General features: G+C 63.7%; 1 protein-coding gene across 4 annotated transcripts in view; it reads right to left on the reverse strand.

Annotated features, from left to right (window-relative positions):
• Nucleotides 1–23142, reverse strand: part of CABIN1 (calcineurin binding protein 1) — a 102583-nt gene that overhangs the window by 12727 nt on the left and 66714 nt on the right. The window lies entirely within an intron of this gene.

A 23142-nucleotide genomic window follows, 5' to 3' on the forward strand; every position in this document is an offset into this window, starting at 1 on the left:
GAGCCATATCTCCGGGTCAGGTTCCCAGATGGGTCCCTGCAGCTGACCCCTGGAGAAACTCCTGCCCAGGAAGGACAGAACCATGAGCACCGCCGCCTCTCCCATGTGGGGCCCACGGCAGGATGTCCAGGTGGAGCCCCTCTCAGGGCCCTATTCCCGTGGGAGCTGGAGGACGGTCCACAGCGCCCTCCCTGCTCCAGCAGCCCTGGGAAGGAAGCCAGAGCACCTCCAGGCCTGAGCCATTTGGGCAAGGGAGAAGCTTGAGGGCTTCCCTGGTGGTGCAGTGGTTAAGAATCTGCTGCCAATGCAGGGGACACGGGTTCGAGCCCTGATCCAGGAAGATTCCACATGCCGCGGAGCAACTAAGCCTGAGCGCCACAACCACTGAGCCTGCGCTCTAGAGCCTGTGCTCCGCAACAAGAGAAGCCGCTGCAACGAGAAGCCAATGCGCTACAACGAATAGTAGCCCCTGCTCGCCGCAACTAGAGAAAGCCTGTGCACAGCAACAAAGACCCATCGCGGCCAATAAATAAATAAATACATAAATAAATAAATAAATTTATAAAAAAAAGAAAAAAGAGAGAGGAGCTTGAAACTCTCAGGGCTGAGTCTCCGCAGCCTGCACGCCTGGTCCCCGGGCTCACAGTGGACATGGAGGGCCCGCCCGGGCAGGCTGGGCCCCTGTCCAGACAAAACTGGGGGCCTAACACCAATGCTGCATCTCCTACTGGGCAGGCGTGGCTTCTGCAGCAGTTCGGGGAAAGCTGCCACTGGAGAGGACGAGGGACAGCCAGAGTGGCCCAGGCACCCCGCCCCCAGGTGTGATGGCAGTGGCCAGGAGGGCGCCAGGCCCAGCAGTATAAGACCAAGGAAGGGCCCGCCCCACCAAGGCACTTCAGACATCACCGTGGTCCCCACCACAGCCTGCACAGGGCGGTGACACAAGGCATTTACCTGTTTTTTTTTTCCCTTGGGGTGGGGGCACCAAAACGAGCTGAGGCACACACTGAGAAACTCCCTGGAGGGTGCGGTGTCCCCCCTCTTCCCCTGCCACAGTGGGCTAGCCTCCCGCCACTGCCAGCCCACTGGGAATTGCCACGCAATGCCTCAATTAAGACAATTTCCGGGTGACACTGAGAGGGGTCTGCCTGCCACCTGCCCTGTCACATGGAGGCACTACCCGCTGCCCGTCTCACCCTCTGGGACTGCTCTCCCCGCCCAGCACTGACGGTCTGGTGCATCACGATCACGGACGTTTCCAGGCACACAGCTGGCTGAACCTGCTTGCTGTGTAGGTGGGAAGCCTGGGCCAGCAAGGGGCAGCCCGCCCCCAGCCACACTGCTGGACAGCAGCCAGCCCAGAGGCCTGTGGCCCCTCCCGCCTCAGCCACTGACTCAGCCCGCTGAGCAGCCCCTCCTCGGGCAGCCAGGACACAGTCACCGGGACAGGTCCAGTTTGCATCCCTTCACACAAGAGTTCAGCAGCAGAGGCCCCCATGCACCCATCCAGAGGGCACGTGTGCAGGCCCCAGGGAGGGCAGGGGGCGCACTGGGACCGAGAAGAACGGGGTCAGCAGTGCGTGAGAGGAAGACTGGCTGCGCCGGGGGGCCTGAAGGACAGGCCAAAGCAGTATCCCAGCGAGTAGGAGCCACGCAGCAGGCAGCCCACAAGGAGAGTTCGGGACAGGGTGCCTCGAGGGAGGGAGGCAGGTCTGGTGTCAGGCGGGGCTGGGGGGCCACGACTCAGGCCCCCTCCTCACTGTGCCCTCCCCCAGACTCCCCTCTCCCAGGCAGCAGGCACTCCATCCTGGCTGGGATGCCGCCTGCTTGGAGAGCCGCGGATGGTGCAGGGGGCGCAGTGGCAGCCTCAGAGCACTCAGAAACGCCAGGACTGTGCTCAGAGCTCACCCGTGTGCCAAGCGGCTCATCTGGAGTGTCCCAGCCGACCCTGCAGCCCATCAGAACGGCTCTGGGCTCCTGGCTGACAGATGAGGTCACCGAGACAGACTGCAACCACCTGAATAATTCATGGAGCCCCAGACTCTGGGCCGAGCGCTTAATACCAGTTACCAAACCCTCCCTGCAGCCCCGAGAGCCGGGCATCCTCCTGCTGCTCTTGAGGAAACCGAGCTGCAGCAGCTGAGCCCCACAGCGGGGCAGGCCAGGGGTCCTGGGAGCTGGGGTGGGTTGCCCTACTTGGGGACCCTTAAAGACGTCCCCGAGGGAGCTGAGGCTGGGTCAGTGGCATGGTGGGGTGCCATCGAACATGCCAGCCACTTACAAGGGGGGCTGTGAAGCAAGGCGAGGCTAGAGCCTGGGCAGGAGGGCCATGAGGTTTTGGCTTCTGGTCACCGCAGCCCCGGCAGGTGGTGCCCCAGGGAAGGGACGGACAGCAGATGGCCCCACTGGCATGGAGCACTGCTCCTCGCTGCCAGGCCAAGGGCGTGCTCAGGCCCATGGCTCACGCTGTCTCCAGCACATTGTGGTCTTAGGAGAGCTTCTTCCTGGAGGGGCAGGGGCTCCATTCCCCCCAGATACCTTATTGGCGGGCCAGTCCACACCTCCCTAACTGCCTCAGTGTGGGCCAGAAGGAGCCCCGGCTCCCTGCACCCCAGGAGGGCTGCCGGCACAGCCTCTTCATCCAACCCGGGGCCGACTCCGAGCCTGGCAGATGGAGGGCAGAGATCCAGACAGTTCTGGTTTGCACGGCAAACCCAACCACCCTCTGCTGGGCCACCACTCGGGCCATCCTCCATGGCATACTTCAGGGTCATTCCAGGGCTCCCAGCCCCATGTGTCACCTTCATGGGCCCCACCTTTCAGTCAAGGCTCCTCCACTCCAAGGGCCCAGGCAAAGGCTCCCCAGGAAAACAAGGGGCCAGGAAATGCCAGGGCAGGAAAGAAGGCTGAGAGAGGCGCGGCCCAGTCGGGCTCCACTCCATCCGAGCCACACTCAACCCCGGGGCCAGGCTTGTCTAGGAGGGGATGAGGCTCAGGCCATGGGGGCTGGGTGGAGACTCGGATTCGTCCTATGCCCACACCAGCAAGGATAGCCCGTGTGTGTAATCAACCCCGCCCAAGGCTGCCCAGTGACCCTGGGGTGGGACCAGGACACAGCGGCCAGACCCCTTTGTCCCCCACTCTCTGTGCCCTCCCTGAAGGCTCACAAAGGAACAAGAAGTCAGCAACACGACCTGTGACTTACAGACGTACAAATGGGGGGTGCAGAGAATTAGACAGTGACACCAGGTCACTTCAGTCTTTAGCCGGGGCCTTGGAAGCCCTGCCCTCAGAGGGACGGGGGAGCCAGCGCCCTCCCCAGCACCCTGAGGGACTCAGAGCCTTCGTGATCAAATCCCTGGGGCCCTGTTGTGGGAGTCTTCCTGGAATCCTGGGCTCCTCCTGCTGTCCCCTGCTGCCCCACCCACGGGACTCAGATGTGGCCCCTTCCCCACTCTGCTGCCACCGGGGTCATGCCCAGCCGGGGCACCAGGTGTGGCTCAAACAAAAGGACAGAGAAGAAAGTAACGACAGCTAGGAGCACCCAGAAAGGCCGAGAAGAAGCTGCACCTAGGAGCCTCATGTAGGAAGTGAGGAGGGAAAGGCGATAGGGGACCCACAGCGGCCGGAGGGCGGGAAGAGGTAGAAGCAGGTGGTTGGGCAGGCAACCCAGGAGGGCCTGTGTCTGCTTGGTGCCTTCCCAGGCCCAGCCCAGCCTGAGCAAGGGCTGCCACAGGGTGGTGTCAAGGGCCGACCTAGCTCTCGTGGGCAGCAGCCAGTCCCGAGGGCCTGAATCCTGCCGCGCAGCGCCCCCCAGACTCTGAGCTGCCGCCGGTGGGCAGGCAGGAGGGGCTGAGTCTCTCTTGCTTACTGGCTCCTCCACCCCCTGAATAGAGCTGGCCTTCTGGGGAGCCACCAGGCAGGCCTGCACACCCTCTACAAAAGGAATGTTCCTGGTCAAGACCACAAACCCTGGCCCCAAGTCCCCACAACCTCAGTGCAGCTCTCGGGCGGTTCTGAGAGAGTTGCCAGCGCTGCACCTGAGCCAAGGCCTGGTCAAGCCTGGGGGAGTCTGCGCCCCAGATGGAGCCCCCGCAGGTGCTAGGGAGGCCCCTGGGTCCCCCAGGGCAGCTCAGCCTGGCAACTGCACAGAAAGCCAAGTGCATCCCAGGGACTGGGGGATCAGATGGATGGGTCAGGCACACCCCCAAAGGGGTCCATGCTGGTGGGATAGGCAGACACAGATGGCTGCCATCCAGGGCGAGGGGACAGATGAGAGATTGGGATAAGCAAAAAGGGGCTGAGAGAGCAAGGACTTTGGGGAGGGAGTTGTACAGGAAAAGCCAGGGAGGAAGCCAGAAAGGAGCAGGAACTGGAGGAAGAGGGAGGGGAGCCCCTGCCACGTGAGGGGAAACGGGCAGCCCCCTAGAGTCGACCTTATGACCCAAGTGTCCTGAGCAGAAGGTACAGAGGAGCGTGAGTTCTTTCACCTTAACTTCTAGCTCAGTAGTGGCGCACGCGGATGTTCCTGCCCCATCAAAAACTCCCCATCACTTAAGAGGACCCCAGTGCGTCACCCTGCAGGTGGACCCTAACTCGCTTGGTCCCCTCCTGGATGACATTTGGGGCAGAGTCTTCAGGATCATTCGGAAGAATGTCGGCTGAACAGCCTTCCCCACAGAGCCTTTCTCCCTCTCCTCGGGCTGGACCCCTCCCCACAGAGGGGACAATGGTGGGCATGCAGCAGCCGGTGCTGTCCTGGAGGCCGTGCCTGGGCTCCTGATCTAAGATGCGGAGAGCGTCCCACCTGCCCAGGCCCTCCCAGCCCCTCCCAGCCCCCACCTGTCCCACGCCCACAGCATGACAGGTGAGCAAGGCCTCCCACGGCCGCTCAGCCCAACAGTTCCCTGTTCACAGAGAACACAATGATGCGAGCATCCCAGGGGGAGCCCGCCTCCCTGGCAGAGGGATTCCTGCAGCCCACCCCCTTGGCATGGGTGCAGCAGTGACTCAGCGCTCCGAGCAGGCGAGGCCATGAGAGCCTGCTGGCATCCCACTCCGAGGAGCAGTGGGCTGGGGGCTGTAGGAGCAGGAGGGCAAGAGGGAGCCTCTCAGCAAGAAGGGGTGTCAGGGTAGGAGCCTAGGAGCCTTTTTCCCCAGAGAAGCATAAAAACTTTGTTTCCAGGACTGCCTCGGTGCCGCAGCCCAACCCTGAGCCGAGCAAAGAAAGTGTCGGTATCTTGACTGTGAGGCCTTGAGGTCAAGAGCAGCCCTGGGGAGAATACTGGCGCCCTCCACAGTCTTGGGGAGACACCTGTTACCTGTAAACCCACGCAAACCTCCCAAGCAGCGAGACCACTCGGAGAAGGGCGGAGAGGGCTGTGCAGGGCTGCATCTGGTGCCCATGAGTCCCTGGGGCCGACTGTACTCACAGGGCACCTTCCCAGCTTCTCCCACACATGACCCCACTTACACCTCCCCCGGAGAGACTAGTTCCAGGGCACACAGCCAACAGGGAGCTGAGCTGGCAGCAGAACTCAGCCTACCCAGCTCTTCCCGCTCCGCCCTGCCTGCCCCCAAGTAGGGTGAACATCACAGACAGGCAGGCCAGCAGGGCATCACCTCTCCCACCACTGGCCCAGATGGCTCCATCGCCTCCAGGAACTGCCCTGGTGGAGTCCTGAGACCTTTTGGGGCCAGGACTGCGTTTCCAGGTTGCCAGCTCCCCATCTTCCTGATGCCCTGCAGAGCTAAGGGCCCTGCACCTCCCACAGCAATCGGAGCCACCATCCTGCTCCAGGCCTTGGGTTAAGGGCGCGCCAGGGGCGGGCGAGGTTGAACACGCCTGGGGGCAGGAAGCCCTGCAGCCTCCTCTGCAAAACCATCAGGGCCACCTCTCTGGCCGCAGGGTTGCACAGAGGCCGCCAGGGGCGCCTTGGCCCTGCCCCCAGGAGCCGTCCAAGCTGGGCTGCGAAGGGAAAGGGATTCCCCGCGCCATCCACAGGTAATGAGTCCCCAGCGCAGAAAAGGGCTGGGGAAGCCTGCAATTTGCCTGCGGCCGGTGCCCGCCCGTTTCCAGCCTCTTCTGCCAAATGAGATGTCGCACACGGGATCCCCAGAACTGCCAGGCCGTCCGTCCCCTCCCCCTCCGGGGAGAAGCAGAAATGACAAACAACTAAGAGCGCGGAGGCAGCCCACCCGGCAACTCCGCCGGGCCCCCCTCGCCTCCGCGCCGAGCCCCTCCGCCCCCTCTGCGGCGGGGCAGGGTCCCGGCCCAGCCCGGGGCTTGGAGTAGGCCAGGCGCTCGCCAAGCCCCGACACCATCTTCCCACCCCCGCACGGCAGCTATTTATAGCCGGGGAAGCACCGCGCGGGGTGCCGCTGCCCACCCGCCGGCCGGCTCACCATCCCCGGTAGTGGCCCGCGCAGCTCCCGGTCCGCACCGCCCGCCGCGAAGTTGCTGGGTCGGCGAGCTAGCGGCTTTCGCTTTCGCGGGGCCGGCGCAGCGCACACCCCCGCGCGCCCACTTGCGTCCCCGGCGGGTCGGCTGGGCTCGCCCCAGGCTCGCGGGCGGGCTTCTCCCCCGGGCCCCCCCCCGCCCCGGTCCGCCCGCCGCCCACCTGGCGCTGTGCGGGGCCCCGGCCGGGGGCAGGGGGCGCCGCGGCCCCGCCGCCTGCCGACTTCCTCTGCCGCGGCGCCCGGGAAACCGCGGCCCGCGGGCTTCCTGCTGCGCCGGGCGGGCCGGGGGCCAGGCGGGGGGCGGCCGCGCGAGCCGGCCCGGAGGACTGAGCCAAAGCTCGGGAGAGCGCAGAGCCTGCGGGCAGAGGGGAGACACTGTCGCGGCCCGGCCCCCGCCCCGGCCCCGGGCAAGTTCCTACCCGCCGGCTCCGCCGTGGCATCTGTGCAGGGAGCTAGGGCGGGCGCCGGGCCATGGCGCGGAGGCTCGCTCGCTCGCTGGCTCGGCGGGCCGGGGCGGGGCGGCGGGGCCGGACGGGGCGCGGGCGCTCGCTCGCTGTTCGGCCTGGAAGCGGGCCCAGCGGCACGGCTGACTTTGCCGGCAAATACTCGCGGGTTCCGGGCCGGGCCGCTGAGGGTACCGGGGGCACAGCCCTCACCGCGGGAGGCTGTGGGACCTGGCGTCCCAGGCCGAGCCGGGTAGGGGCGGCCAGGAGTGCGGAGGGCAGGGCGACAGGGGCCAGCAACGCGCCGGGCTGGGGCCGTCCTCGCCCTGTACCGGGCAGCTCTGTGCGTGGGGCCCCTGGAGTTGTGCCCCGAGGGCCCGGTGCAGGGCAGAGGCGTGGGTGAGTGGGGGATGTCCTTGCTGACCCAGTGGGGCAGTGGGAGCCGGAGTGAAGACTCTCCCAGGCCCATCCTCAGCGGGGAGGGCAGGACAGGGGCATCACGGCATCCCCCAGGGGGCTTTCCAGCTGGGAGGGGGCTCGTTTTCCAGTTGGCTGTGAGGCCCCAGGAACAGAAGACACTGGGGGAAGGGGTGGGTCTGGGCAGAAGCCAGGCAGGCTCAGGAGCCCCTCAGCCTCGGCATATGGCAGCCCTGCAGAGGCCTGCGGGTGCCAGGAGCGGGACTGTGCCCCTTCTGAGAGGAGTGGGCTCAGAAGGGACGCCCCCGGCACCCACAGCCCCAGCGAATACACAGCACCTTCCTCTCTGGCTTCCTGTGGAGCCAGCCGCCCTGGAATTATCCACCAGCTCCTGGTTGCTTCTACCCCAGATGAGGACAGGCCGAGCAAAGGCGCTGCCCCCAGGCCAGGCACCGGCCTCCCCACCATCCCTCCCCCACCTCAGCACCACGAGGGCCCGGCTCTTTCCTCCCTCCCCAAGCACGCAGATGCCTCAGATCCACCAGGTCCCTATCCTGGTGACACTTGTCCTGGTGACATCTCCCCAAGCCAGATAGTTTCCTCCTGTCCTGCCCCGGCTGGCTCCTGCCCACCAGCTTTCCCAGGCTTGCCACGTGCCCCCAGTCCAATCGGCCCAAGGCCAACCTTCGGCCAGGGGGCTGTGCACTCCCTGCCTGCCCTCCCTCCGGGGGGCGCAGAGGCAGTGGCTCACACTCCCTGGAGGATCAGGACACTCTGTCTGGCCCTGGGCTCCCAGAGGCCACACAGCTGCAGGGAGACAGGCCACCTTGAGGCTGTACCCACTGGGCTGGGTCTCAGGCGAGGAGTGCTCCTGCCGCATGTCCTCAAGTCACAACAGCTGTTCACTGTCCACACTCATGTCGTCATGACACCCACACGTGGGGACAGGTTCAGAGGCACACAGCAGGAAGTCTAGTATGGCCGAGAGCCATCCCCAGGCCTGGCCGGCTCCAGAAGGGGTGGGGACAGCCCCCAGCTGTCCCCAGGGCTAGAGCAGACATGGGACGCTCATGCCCTGCACAGGTCGAGTCAGACCCAGGGAGGCTGAAGATGTGTGTGGGCATCACATCTGGGCCAGAAAGAAACGGTGTGTGTGGAACGGGTAGTTCTCTGGAAACAGGCCCCTGTGTGCAGAAGGCCTCCCACACAGCCTGGAAGCGGCAGGTGGGGGCAGCCCTGGGCTCAGGGTCTTGCTGTCACAGCAGGAGGGAGGCCATGGTGGGCGAGGGGAGCTCAGGGGCTCTGGGGAGAGATGCCCCGGGCGAATGCTGGCACCTGAGGGCTCCACCTCCTTGGCCTGCTCCAGCACCACACGGCACCCTGCACCCCAGCCCTCTCCAGAGCCCCAAGAGATGGGCATCACCGTCTCTAGCTGCCAGGCCGCAGAACAAGGAAGTAGGGACCACCCTCCCTGACCCCCCCACCCAGGGGGAAACATTTCTGTGCACATGGGGATCCCCACGGGGCTTCATGCGACAGCACTGTGATAGCTGTGGGACTGGTGGGCCTGAAAACTTCTGGGGCCTGAAAAAACCTTGTGCCCCACCTGGCACTTGTCAGCACCCTATGCAGGTCCTAATCGCCCACAAAGCACTTGGACGTGCAGGATACAGGCCTCTGACTACTGCCCCGGAGAAACAGCTGCTCCCCACCTCAGGGCCACCCTGAGGGCCTAAGAGGGTGGGAGCTCCTGCAGCACTATGCCACCCTCGGGGCCACCCTGACCTTGCTCCCCCACGGCCAGCAGGAGCCCCCTTGAGCAGGGAGGGGCTGGTCTAACCTGTGAGCTGGCTGTTCAGGGTTAATCCTGGGGAGGGGGTGTCCCTGGCCACCTTGCCTGGGTGCTGAAGGGTGTGCTCCAGCCTGCCCCTGGAGTCACCCTTGTCACTGGCCTAGTCACAGTGAGTGCCCCAGGACTGCCTGAGCCTGGCAGGCTCCTGGGAGGAGGACTGATGCAGAGGGGGGTGCACGGCCCTGCGCTGCAGACAGGCCCGGCACCTGAGAAGCCCCTTGACCTCAGGGCAGGACGAGCCCCACACTATCAGGGTGCCCCACTGCCTCTCCAAGGGACACCTAACCTTAATCCCCCAGAGCAAACTTCAACAATCGATCATAAGAAGAAAACAAACATCTGATCCGCACGGGGCTTTGCCTGACAGACCCCTCTCCCCACTCTAGCCCCAGGACCTGTGGGTGACCAAGAAGACAAGGAAGATGGTGGCAAGGGCAAGGGCAAGAGGTAATTGGCCCTGAGAGCCACCTCCCCCTGCCTTGGGCCTTACTCATTGACCTCTTCCAGATGGGGGGCTGGGGGCCAGCAGGAGGAAGAGGTGGCCAGGGCTGAGCTGGGGAAGGAAACGGCCTGCACACAGGCCCCTTCCTGCCCTCGGCCCAGAGCCCAGGCCTTCTCCACATGGCCCTCACCCCGGGCAACCTCACTGCCTACAGGACCCTTTCTTTCTTCTCCTCAGCCCTAAGGGAGAGTTTCTGGTCCATCCCCGGTCAAGGGCCAGCCCTGGAAAGTCCTGACCTTCGCATCCCCAGTCACCGTCCACCCAGCACCCCTTGGCGGCCAGCGGGGAGGTAGGCAGGCTGGGGCTGGACCCATGTCCATGCTGGGAAGTCGGGCGGCCAGCTTTCCTCTTGCGGCCCCCACCTGGCCATCCCCGTTCATTCTCTGCCCTGCCACCATCTCTTAGGTGAAGCACTTGCACGCCCGTCGGGGCTGCAGAGGGGGAGCTGTGAGCCCGGGAGCCCAGGGATGGCTGCCAAAGCCAGAAGGAGCCAGAGGAGGTGAGACTGGACGACTCCAGCCTTGTCTGTGTGCGTAGCCCCTGGCCTGAGGGTGGTCAGAGACAAGGTCCAGACTGTCTCAAGGCGTCCGTGTTGAGTGAGGAGCAGCAGAGGACAAACAGTAGCCTTGGGGTAGAGGCTGTCATCCCTATGCAAGTGGAAAGGAAGACTCCAAGGCCAAGAGGCGTGTGGTGGACCGGGGAGTGGAAGCCAGACTAACGGACCAACGTGTGCAAGAGCCCAGGCCTGCACCCGGGGCGGCGTGCAGAGCATGTGGCGGGCCTGCTCACACCTCTCTGGCCACCTTCCTCTCAGCGGGCAGCACAACCCCCTCGAGTGGCCACACCCTCCTTGGAAACACGCACCTGTGCTTTGCCTCACACGCCCCAGGCCTGCACCCCCAGCAGAGGTGGGCTCCTGGCCCTGCAAAGCCAAGACCCAGACCTAGAGCTAGCTGCTGGCCAAGGTGCCACCAGCTGCGCTGCCCATGGGACCACGTGGCCCTGTGGCCTCTCACGGTCACCCTTCTCAAGACCTGATCCAACGCAGACCTGCAGGCTGCTCCTGGTTCCTTCCTGCCAGCTGTTACCCCAGCCCCCGCCTTGACTTAACCCCAGTCTTCCCCAGGCTAAGTCCAATGCTGCCTTTTAGGTAGCAAGAATGCTTCTTAGAGTTAACAGTCCAAATTCTCAGCACTGGAGCTTTGAGCTGCCAGCTGGTCTGGAGGTGCAGGCCTCCCCACTGTGGGATGCTGGCTCTGTGTGTCGTGTGCCTGAGCAATCTCTCTGCCGGTAGCGTGCCAGCCTCACAGGCCCACGGCAGCCAGCTTCCTCTCCTTTCCCTGACAGCTGAGAAAGAAGCTCGCCTTCCACCCGGGGCACACAGACCCCAGCTGTAGCCCCATCTCATTCTCACTAGAGCCTCTGGCGCTCAAAAGCGGCTCAGACTATGCTCTGCAGCTGCAAAGTATCGCTGATGTCACTGAGTCCAGCTGTTTTGCCTGTTTGACCCATGAGTGAGGACACAGGTGGGGAACAAGGACCTGCCCAGGGAAACAAAGAGGGCCGGGCGCAAGGACCCCTGTCCCTTGGTCCAGGGCAGCATCCACCTCAGCAGACAGCTGTGCCCATGCCACGCTCAGCTCCGTGGGGATGAGCACACGAGTGTGCATGCACCTCCACCAGTGCCTGATCTGCAGGGCCTGCCCAAGGCCCCAGTCACCATGGGGCAGAGCCAGGGTCTCGGTCATGGATGCCAGGGCTGTTGTGCGCAGGCACTGACACAGCTATGGCCCATGTCAGCTCAGCTGACCTGGCAATTCCAGCCCGGCTGGGGGCTCAGGAGCGGAGCCAGCCTCAGAGGGAGAGAAACAAGGTCGGGGTTGGGGACAGAGCAGCTTCAGGAAGAAGTGGCAGGCCTGTGGGCTGGATGCTGTTGGACAGGGATCTCCCCACATGGCGGCGGGGGTGAGGGTGGCTGGGACGATCAGGGATGGCCAATGGGGCCAGGTGGAGGGCAAGGGGTGCCTAGTGTGTGCAGCAGGGCTGCACGTGGCCTCATGGAGAGAGGGACTGCCAGGGGTCTGGGGAATGGGCAGCGAGGAGAAGAGACGCCAGCAGGCTTTGATGCCTCTCGGGGTGATCTGGGGCTCGGCGTGTGTTTGATGGGAGCCCAAGAGAGCCTCCTCAGGGCAAGAGGGTGCTAACACTTGGCTCCTTTGAGCCTACCCCACGTCAGGGTTGGAAATGAGAGCTACCGTCCAGGCTTCTAGAATAGCCCAGTCTTTGGAGGGCTGCTGAGCTGCTTCCGTTTCATCTCAGGAGGGGAGCCTGCATCCTAGAAAAGCCATGTCTGATGTGCACATGGAGAAAACTAGGACAACCCATCCACCATCTGACCCCTGGCTCCTAATGAGTGGCCTTTATGGGCTCGGGGGCATCTGTGCTGAGCAAGTGGAGCCTGGTTCAGGCTACAAGTGGTGGCAGTGGCCGTGGCCTGTGCCAGGTGTCTTCCCTGGATGACCAGCACAGGATCCTCATGCAGGGAGGGGCCAAGCTGAAGGGGTGGCTGGGGTCAGGCACTGACCACAGACAAAGCCGACATCCCAGGCAGAGCTGGTGCCTCCACTGGCATTCAGGTCCCAAGCAGGCTTACAACCCGCCACCTGCCCCAAACCCTTCACACTCGTGTAGAACATAAGAAGGGGAACAAACTCATCCAGGCTCGTCCTGCAGAGCAGGGCTCTGTCCCCAATCTGCAGGGGTGCCCTGAACCAGAAGAACAAATGTGAGATGTTACAAGCACAGCATCCCTCCCCTCTCTAGAGCTCCGTGCAGCCTCTGCTGTGGCCCGGGGGCCTCCCACTGCGCAGTGAGGAAAGAGGACAAGGACCGGCCCCTGGGAGCAGGGCCCCTACACCTGCTGGATGCTCCTGCTGGCAGGTGGCGCAACTTGCAGAGGCCTGAGTCCACGAGCCAAGCCAAACAGCGTTGCAGCACATATCCAATCACTCTCTGGCTAGAGCGCACCCTCCCCCGGACATACCTCTGGATGACCATGGACGTGGGCGGCCCTGGGGACGGCCAGCCCTGCCCTCTCCAGCACCACCTGCCCCACCCAGTGCCGACCCTCACGTGCCATTTGGCCTCTCTCTGTTCCCCCTCCTGGACCACCTTCTCCCTGGTCTGTCTGGCCACCTTGCCCCCTTCCCCTTGCTGCAGCTGGCCGACCCCCTCTCCTGCACCCTCGGCACATGCAGGGTGCCGGGTGCGCTGCTCACACCCAGCCCCGAGGAAGGGGGGCTGAGGCAGGGGCTCCCGCAGGTTGAGCCCTCCCTCCGAGAGCTCGCTGCGCCCAAGCACCACCGTCTCCTCCTCATGGGTTTCCCGTGGTGCCCCTGCCGCAGGGCCGGCTTCATTCCCCACCCAAGAGGGGCCTGGAGCCCAGGATTCCCCACCCCTCCTCTGAGTAGGGCCAGGGGGGGTCCCTCTCTGGAAATAAAGCCCAGCACTGAGCCGCTGGGGCTGGGGCGGCCTCCCCTGCAGCCTGGAGCGGGCCCTTGCTCGTCTGTCCTAAGCAAATTTGCCAGCGTCCCCACATGGGGAGCTGGGGGTTGGGTGTGACAGGACGTTACCTGAGAATCAGTGCCACCCTGGCGAGGGGCTGGGCTTCGTGGGGGAAGTTCCACCTGCTTTGGCATACCCTAATTTTAGACTTCTTATACCTAATTAGAGATCAACATTTCAAAATTTGTTTTTAATCAACCAAATTCCTGCACATCCTTCCCAACTGGCCCCGAGCCACCTCGCCTCCTTCCCACGGACCCCAGTGAGCCCGTGTGCTCTTTTCCACGAAGTCCCTTCCCCCAGCTGCCTCCTCCTCCTGCCGGGGCCTTCCTGGACCCTCTCCTGGACACAGTGGCCCCGGGGCACATGTGGTAATGGTCTCCCGTGATCCTCGATAACCCCGTGAGATGGGTCTGGTCAGCCCCAGTTTACAGATGAAGAAACTGAGTCTTACCAATACTGAGCGGCTTGCCCAAAGCCACCAGCTATGGGTGGGGCCGGGCATGGTGCAGGGCCTGAGGCTGGCCAGGAGCAGAGTTAAGGGTGAGGGCGTGGGCGGCCTTTGAGTGGCCTCAGCCTGGCCTGTGAGGGAGTACATGCTCTGCCCCCAGGGGCACGTGGTGGCCACAGCCCATCACCATGGAAACCAGGCAGGGGCCCCTGGAGCCCTCAGCTCTGGTTTGGATTTCAAACCCAATGCCGCTTTCTCAGAAGCAACTTGGTCAAACTTTCCAAATAGGAAAAGTGGAAGGAAAAAGAGAGAAATTCCCAGCCTGAAGCCACCCCAGAAAGACGGCCTGGGCCCTGAGCTGGGGAAGCCCTGTCTGGGTGGGCAGTGTGGTGGCAGGGCAGAGACCCCGTAGCCTCCCCAGGGCTCATGCCCCTCCTCTGGGGAGCAGGCGGTGGCGGTGCAGCCCAAGCAGGTGGGCCCAGCCCTTCCTGTCTCTGCGGGAGCAGCTGCCCTTTTGTGTTTCCCAGTGGGGTGTGTGAGAAAGGGCTCTTTTGGAAAAAGGGTTGGAAAACCACTGACCTCATCCAGCTGGCCCGCCTTTGGAGATGGGGAAACTGAGGTCAGGGTCGGGACCAGGAAGTCAAAAGCAGGGCTAAACCCCGAAAGTAGGGCAACATGGCTAGGCCCAGAGCAGGCGCACAGGAAGATCTGTGGGTCGGGGCCCATGTGGACGGGCCACTGGGGCATCCACACTCCAGCCCCCTGCAGCAGCCCAGGCTCCACGCCATGGGGGTGCTGCCCAGCCCTGTGCTCGGGCTCCTGGGCCAGCGCCCATCGCCACAGGAAGGCCGTCCTCCCTTGGGGCTTCCACTCCAGCTCAGGATGACTCTGAGCTACCCAGGGCACACCGGGGAAGCCCGCAAGGAAGGGGAGGTGAATGAGCAGCAGACACAGGCACGGTGCCCTGAGGGGATGGGGGACAGGAAAAGGCCACCAGATACACTCTGCCCTCCCCTATGCCCCCACCCATTGCCAGACCCCTTAGGGACCCTCAGCTGCTCTCCACCCTGCCCCCTCCCACCCCCAGAATCCTCTGTGGGGGCATACGCTCCTGCCCACTGCTTTCACTGTCAAGACAGGTGTTTGGAGGCGTGAGGCAAGGCAGTCACGCACTCTGGCAGGGGTGGGCCCGGAATGGCCACGTCCTGATTGCACCAGGCTGCTCCCTGGGGCCCAGTGTGTGGCTTGTGGCCATCTTGACACTGTTGGGACTACAGGGCTCTCGAGTGCCAAGCGCTGGACATTCACATCTCCCATCTCACAGATGAGGAGGTTGGGTCTGTGCAGTCACAGGGCACCTGACTCGGTCAGAGGTGCGCTGGCCCACGGGGGCGGCCCCCCGTCAAAAGCAGCGAGCCTTGGCTCAGCCGCAGCCCCCACACTCCCTGGCTCTGTGGCTCAGGGCTTGTGGTCTTCAGAGTCCCTCCTGCTGGGCTGGGGTGGGGCCAGCTAATCAGGGCCAGGCAAGCAGGATGATGCCCAGGGTGGAGGTGGGATTGAACCTCCACTCCTGCCGGGCTGGGCGCAGGCTGGGTGGGGAGGGCGGTGGGCAGGAGGTGAGAAGCATCCAAGCTCTGCTCCCTGCGGGCTGCGCGATGCTGGGCCTCAGTTTGCTCACCGTGAGACGGGAATCATGGGGACGCAGGGAGGAGGGAATGTCTGCCGTCCCCGAGCTCCTCTGTGCCCCATGGAAGCAAGCCTTGTGGCCTCCCTTCCACAGCAGAGGCCCGCTCCCTGACATTGTTTCCCACCTCAGCCCAGGGGCCAGGGCACAGCCACTGCCCTCCCACAGGCCGGGAGCCACAGGGAGGGCCTGCATCCGGAGTGAGCCCCAGCACTCCATGGGCCAAGAGGACTAAGCAGAGACTGGCATAGCCAAGCATCCTCCTTCCCAAAGGACAGGTTCCTGCAGCGACTCTGCCACAGCCGAGGCCTCGGGGAGCCCCCTTCCTCCTGGCCCTGCCCCGCTGGGTCCTGCTCCTGTGGCCTCAGGAAACACAGCCCTCCCTTGGCCCTCTCCCACGGCTCCCTGCGGCTCCCTGCCATCCGTGGTCTGAGCAGCTGCCTGCCCTGCTCCACTTTCCAAACCCTCAAGAGGGCCCTGGGCCTCCTCCGGAAGCTGCCCCCCTGCTGCCCTCCAGACGGCGCCTGCCTGGGGCAGTGTCCCAGGGGGATGAAGCTGAGCCTGATACGTGCCTGCCTCAGAAAGACTCAGCAGAGACACTGATTCCAGGAGCAAGCCTCTGAGAAATAACTTACAGTGGGAAAAGCAGTGCACACTGGAAAATGTTCTTCTCTCAGGAATGTTACACAGCAAGCTCCTGACCATTCTGGATGCGTATACAAACACTGCCGTCCCGGGGCTGGCCAGAAACTCTGGGGTGGAGGCTGCCCGCCAGATGTGGGCCCCGGGGCAAGTCCCGTGCCCCACTGGGGGACCATCATGGTGGGGTCGAGAATGCTAAGGGCTGAAGCACACTGCCACCTTCTGCCCGGGCATCCTGGCCCAGCCACCGCAGTGAGCCCACACCTGGACACAGAAACTGTCCCCAAGGGCCAGGCAAAAATGCACGTGGGGGCAGTCCGTCCAGAGGCTGATTATGTCTGGTTTTTTAAAGTCTAGCTGTGAATGGGGGTGGCTTGGCTTGGGCAGGGATTTATGACCACTGTGGTCCTGTCAGGGCGGGGGCCCGGGCATCCTGCAGACGGGAAGGCCTTGGGCACCTGCTCCAGGCTGAACCAGGCCCAGTGGGCTGGAGGCTGTGAAGTCCCATGAAGCTTGCAGAGCCGAGGACACGGGAAGGAAGGAGAGCTCAGGGTGATGCTAAGAAGTCACAAGTTTGCTAACCTTTTAAAGACTTAAAAACTGGGCCTTTTCGGGCTTCCCTGGTGGCGCAGTGGTTGAGAGTCTGCCTGCCGATGCAGGGGACACGGGTTTGTGCCCCGGTCCAGAAAGATCCCACATGCTGCGGAGCGGCTGGGCCCATGAGCCATGGCCACTGAGCCTGCGCGTCTGGAGCCTGTGCTCCGCAACCCGAGAGGCCACAGCAGTGAGAGACCCGCGTACCAAAAAAAAAAAACTGGGCCTTTTCCCTTTGAGAACTTGAAGTGATTTTTTGTTTACTTTGCTTTTGCAACCGGCCCATCAATCAACTCAATAACGCTAAAAATACCGCCACAGCAGCGATTCCTACTACAGCCCAGTGTTCGATTTCCTCAATTTAACTTTTCCCTTCTTTTCTGTTCTCTAATTCCCACTGACGTGACTGGGTGTCCTTTACCCTGACGTCAGGACGGTGTTGTGCACGGCCTCAGTGATCTCAGCGAGGATGGGGCAGGCGGTGACCTGCCACGGCCCCCCCTCCATCGAGAGTGGGGACAGGAACAGAGGCCCGGGAGGGGTGTCCACTGGTGACAAGGAATCCCAGTTTCTTCTAGGAATCGGTTGACACCAGCATGTGGAACTGAACCACCCTCAGGTAAATGGTAGTACGATGAACTGCGGGCCTGCAGGGACACCCTGTGTCCCACTCGCCCACACAGACCCAGGGCCCACCCCTGGGCCCACCTCCACCTGCGCCCTCACACTCTCTGTCCCTATGGCCCTGCCTGTCACCCTGTCGGTCCAGGAACGTGTGCTGGGCCCGTCCTTGCCTGTCTCTGGGGCCCGTCCACTGGCTGCGTTCCCACCGCCCTGACTTGTTTCAGAACGTCTGGATCCCGGCTCAGGCGCCCACTTGCAGTGTGGCTGGGCCTCAGTTTCCTCCTCTGTAAGGCAGGGATGATGGCACGACCAACACCTTGTGGGTTCTAAGGATGCGACGTGCTGCTGTGAGCGGTGACGCGCTGCTGTGAGCGGTGGCGCCCAGAGGAGTGGAGGCCAGCAGCGCACCTGGCCCTGTCCCAGCCCGGCCCCTCCAGCACGTCTGCGTCAGCTGGTGTCACGTCTGCCCCCTGCCAGCCCCTCTGCCCTGCGAGGACCTGGCCCGCCCCTGCGGGCACGGGGCCACCCCCCGGCTCCCACTGCTCTGTGGTGCAGGCACCCCCACGCCACCTCCTCTGCCTCTCTCGACCTCCTGCTCACCCTCAGGTTACGGGCTCTGACCTCCAAGAGTGGTGGGGCTTTATTCAGGCCTGAGGGTCTCAAAAAGCATATGTGCAAAAGTGATGGCAAACCCACTGCGAGCTCTGGGCTCCCACGGCTGTTGTTCACCTGGTCGCCTCCCCCAGAGACCTGGTGCCCCTCAAGAGTGGGCCTCACTCATGGCATGATGGAAGGTAATCAAGGGCCATGCACAGAGTGCTTTGCCACCAGGAGGTCTCAGAGAAAGGGAGGGGCAAGGGACCTCCCCCCTACCCCAGGAGGGTAGAGGCACAGGATACAAGCTGCCACACTCACCTCCCTGACACCCACACTCTCTAGAGCCCAGATGTGGCTGCTGAACTCTGAATGGCACAGCTGCTAAGGGAGCAGGCCTTGGAGTGGGACACACCTGGATTTAAATCCTAGCCTGGCCACTTGTTAGCTGTGTGACCTTGGGCTACTCCCTGGGCCCTGCACCTCATTCAAAGGGGCTATAACAGAACCAGCCTCCCCAGGGCCCTGGCCGCTGTCACGGCTGCTGGCAGCTACTGTGCAGAGGCCCACTTGACATTCTCTCCCAGGACCCACAGCAGCCAAGGCAGCCAGGGAGGGGCTGTGAACAGGGCCCGGAAACAGGGCCACAAGCTCTGCTGTCCAGCCTGGTGGACAGAGACTAGAAAAGGGCTTTTGGTTTTAACAGCCTAAAATGCCCACTGGTATCAACCTCCCCATCTGTACACGGGGACAATAACAGTGCCTGAGCACCACAGACGTGCTGTGGGGACCAGAGTGAGCGCCCGTAAATGGCGCCAGTCCTGCCACTGCCCCCCGTCCAAGGCCAGGCCAGACCAGGCACAGATGCTCTGGCCTCTCTCTGTCACTGTGCTGTGCCTTGGGAGCCCCAGCAGGGTGGGCCTGGGGGTCTACACAGAGAGGTGGCCGGGCCCAGCCAGCCAGTCACTCGAGGCCATGTCCACATGGCCCCGCTGCCCAGGGGAGGCCCTGGTCTACACTGTGGCCACTACTGACCCCGGCCCCCCATCAACCTGGCATGCGGCCTCACCTCCCAGGGCAGGGCTAGATGCCCATGCCCCCTACCCAGGCCACCATCCTCCTCATCGCCAAATGGGCCAATCCCAGTGTGGAGCCAGAGCTGGCCTTCCGCCCTTCCTCCTCACAGGCACTGCCGGCTGCCACCCGCGGCTTCAGCACAAGAGATCACAAGGTCCACATCCCTCCTCCGGCCTAGACTGGCTGTGGGACCTCAGCCAAGGCACCTCACCTACTGGTGCCTCTGTGAAACAGGACTAATAATCCAGCCACTGCGTGGGTTGGCCTGTGGCCCCTGGATCTTGCTGTCAACCGGCCCAGGGCCTGGCACGAGCCGGTCTAACACCCAGGTGACACTCGCCTTGAGGTGTGGGCAGAGGGACAAGCCAAGGTGGAAGGTGACCGGGTCCACAGCCGAGCCCAAGTGGAGGGAAGGTGATGTGGGCGGGACCAACTTCGGAAAAACTGTCGGTCTGCTGTCAGGTGGGTGCTTCCTCTCCTGGCTGTCTTGGCCCCAGGCCAAGCGGGCGGGCAGACTCGGCACTGGAGAAGCCATGCCAGGGCACCCGCAGGCCGGAACACCCCACAGGGACACACTGCGCGGCTTGTTTACTGCCAGGAGGCAGCACAAAGCCCCGCTGCCAGGGGCGGGTGGGTATAATTAACTGGGTGGAGACCAACACCTCTTCCCTGGGTTGAGTCTGCAAAGGCCCTGAACTTGAGGCTGGCGTCCGGGGATGATGCCACTGACTCAGTCAACGGGTGTAGGCAAGTGAGGCAGGGGCTGCCCGCGGGCCCACCAGGCGCTGAGCGGAAGGGCAGGGGAAGAGGGGCCAAGTCAGGCCCCGCAACAGGAGGTGGCTGTCCTAGGCACAGACCCCAGGGCCTGGCCAGGGCTAGGCGCCCCCTCACTAGGGGCTGCTGCTTCCTAGCTGACCTCGTCCCAGGGACCTCTAGAGGGTGGGAGGGATTCACATTTACCAGGCACACCTGCCTGCCGGGCACTGTGCTGGGGGTGCATCAGGGGGCAATGGCAATGCTGTTCTAGACGAGGCCCCCACCTAGGGATGCCCAGGCACACTGAGCTCTAGAGGCCAGGCCCTGCCCAGCACCACGGGCTCTCTCCCTGGGGGAAGGGTGCTGGCTGAGGCCTGGCCTACACAGTGGGCCATACCTGGGGCTGGGCCATAGCTGGGGGTCAGAGGCCCCTGGCCTGGGAGGTGGGCCCGTTGCACCTGCCCCTCCCTAACACCAGCATCTGCAACTGGGTGGGGTTGGGGGACCCCCCAGGTCACAGAGCCAACTGGTAGCGAGTCAGAGTAGGATCGGTGGGACGGATTCCTGCCAAGAAGCACAGGGTGCCAGGGGCTTTAGAGACCTTCTCTCCTTCCCCCAGCTCTGGCAGGTAGCTGTCCGGCAGCTGGCTGCCCAACCAGGGGGCCCTTCCTCCCACATCAGGGCCCTCAGTGAGCCACCAGGCTCCAGGGCACAAACACTTAACGAAACAAAGATGACTCCTGATGACTGTATCTCCCATCAGTTTAAGCAACTCGGAGTCAGGACAAACAGAACCACAGGGTGTGTGGTGGCTGCAGAGGAGAGTGCACCAGAGCCCAGGCAAAGGCACAGGCCTGGGCGTGGGAAGGTGCTCCAGTCTCCCTGGTCACCCCACAGGTGGGCCAAAATGAGAGTCTCCTTCGGTTCTGACTGCCCGGAGGGGCAGGGCAGTGGCCGGCGGGAAGGCACCTGGCCCAGCTCGGCAGAGCCATTAGCCGTGCATGGGAGCACTGGGTAAGGAGTGCTTGTCCTGGAGCCCCTGGCACCGGGGCGAAGCAGTCCTCCTGTACCAGTGAAGAACTGAAGCCGCCGATCCACGGGGGAGAGGTTAGGTAAAGGCGCCCCGGGACAGCCAGACAGTGGCGTCTGCAGCAGTGACAAGAAGGAACACAGCTGCATCCACAGGCACTGACGGTAGAGCCAGGACACACAGAAGGGGGCCCAGGTGGTGGGTGGGGATGGCGATACCCACATCTCAGGCTGCCCCACTCGAGCCAGGGCAGGCCCTTCCACCCTCCAGCCCGGTCCCTTCTGGTCCCCAGCACTGCCCTCTTGAAGCACCACCAGATCCGCACACAAGCCCCAGGGTCCGGAGCAGGCTGACTTCCTGTCCTAAGGGTGAGTTGTGTGATTGGCCAAGAGTGTGCCGAGGGCTCCTGTCCGCCTGTCATGACCATCCTGCCAATGAGCAACCCCATGCCCTGTGTGGGCTGAGTAAGGGGTGAGTGGCTGGGAGCCAAACCCGCTGGGGCCTAAAGTCTGTGCTTTTCTCAGTGACGATGCGGCCCTGGGACCTGCCCTGGGGGCTGCCAGCCACCGCCAGCCGTGGGCTGCTTTCCTGAGCCGAGGGCGGGACTCTTCATGGGGCGGGAGCGGCCGTGGAGGAGGCCCCGCAGGCCAGCACTCCCCCTCCACTCCCTCAAACTCAGGCCATAGCCACGGAGGCCTGCACAGCCTGGGAAGCAGGAACAGTGCCGACCAGGCCCTCGCTCTCTTTGCTTCTTTCACGGTGGCTGGAAACTGGGTTGAAACAAGAAAAAAAACCCTGCTTGCTAAAATCAGCAAACATTTTGGGGAAGGAGGGGGAGCCATCTCTGGTTTGGTTACTATGGGAACGTTTCCGAATCAACTACCAGCGGGAGAGAAGTTTGCCCTGGACAGAGCAGCACAGCTCCAGCCCCCACGGGCCCCCCACCCAGGGGCACACACACCTGCCCAGGAAGCCGTGGAAACTTCCAGGCACTCAGAGACAAGCCCGTGGCCTCTGCTTTCCTGGTCTCCTCTGCCCAGGGACGGACAGCCCCTCTCTGCAGCCCCCTCAGGGCTGGCACTGGCTCAGGAGGGCTCCCACCCCCAGGCCCAGCCCCGCTTCGCTGCCTCCCACCCAGGCCTCTGTGTCCTCCCTGGGGTCCCAGCTCCCTGCACGGTCGTCCTGAGGAGGCACCGCTAAGTCATGTGGCCACACGCCTTCTGCCCGTCCCTCTCCAGGGCCCAGGCCAAGCCGTGCCAGGGCGGGGAGGGCCACAGGACTTCAACCAGCAATGTCCAACAACTCCCGGCTCTGTTCTGGCAAAGGCCAGACCGTTCTGCCTGTTGGGAGAGGGCGGGGTGTGGGGCCCTTGGGTGGGGCTGCGGCCACCCCGGACTCAAGCCCGGGGCCAGGATCCAGCCTGCCCGGCACATGGCCCACAGACGGGATTTTCCACAGCAGAGAAGGGGTGGGTGGGAGCCAGTGCCTCAGTCAAGTCGTTGGGGCGGGGGGGTGATGGAGACGCGCCAAGTTCATTGCTCTCCCTCAGATGCTCATCCCACCGCATGGCTGGGCCGCTATGTGCCAGGTCTCTGCCGCAGGGCCCAGGCCACCGGTCCCCCGTGCACCCAGCCCTCTGCCCGGCCCCTCATGCTCCCCGAGAAGCCCCGGCCAGCGCAGCCTCAGCCCCGGCCTCCCTCTGGCCCCCTCCCTGGCCAAGCAGCACCCACTACCCGTGGGAGCCCTGCCTCCAGCCAACCGGACTCCTTGAGGGTCCCGCTCTCTCCCTGTGCCCCACAGCACACTACAGAGGCCCGCACGACCGGGCAAGCACAAAGGGGCAAGCCCGCAAGTGTCCTGCGGCAGGGCCCACGGCAGCCAGCACTGGCCGAACCAGGAGGACATGCTTGGAGACGGACTGTCAGGGAGACGGTCCACAGACCCGCAGCGAGAGCCTCCTCGGGACCCAGAGAACACACAGCCACTGGCGGCCTGCACCCCTTACAGGGAATGTCCCCAAGACTTAGCGTCGGCAAAAAAGCCCAAGTTACCAAAAAGCACCCCCCCATACACATATACACACAGGCGTATTTTTTAAAGCAGAATGACAAACTTGTCTGATTTGGTACACGTACACTTGAGAAAAGGGAGTAGCCGGCCGCTCACAAGAGGTACCTCTAAGGAGGGCAGGAGGCCTGGAGTGGGAGACCAGGGGTGTGGGCTCTGCTGTGCGTCTGTACGGTTTGCAATGACGATGTGGCCCAATGACAATGCAGCTCACATGATTTTCAGAAATCGCCAGTAAAAAGTTAAGAGGCAGGTCTCCTAGCCCAGGCCCTGAGGATGAGGGTGCCGCCCAGGGTGGTGGGGGCTTGGATGGCCCTGCCCTTGCCTCCCCACACCTGCTCACAGGGCCAGTCCCTGTCCCGCCCCCGCCCCAGGCCCGGGCAGTA

This window comes from Mesoplodon mirus (genome assembly GCF_964341445.2).
Source record: "Mesoplodon mirus genome assembly, chromosome: 13".
Lineage (NCBI taxonomy): Eukaryota > Metazoa > Chordata > Mammalia > Artiodactyla > Ziphiidae > Mesoplodon > Mesoplodon mirus.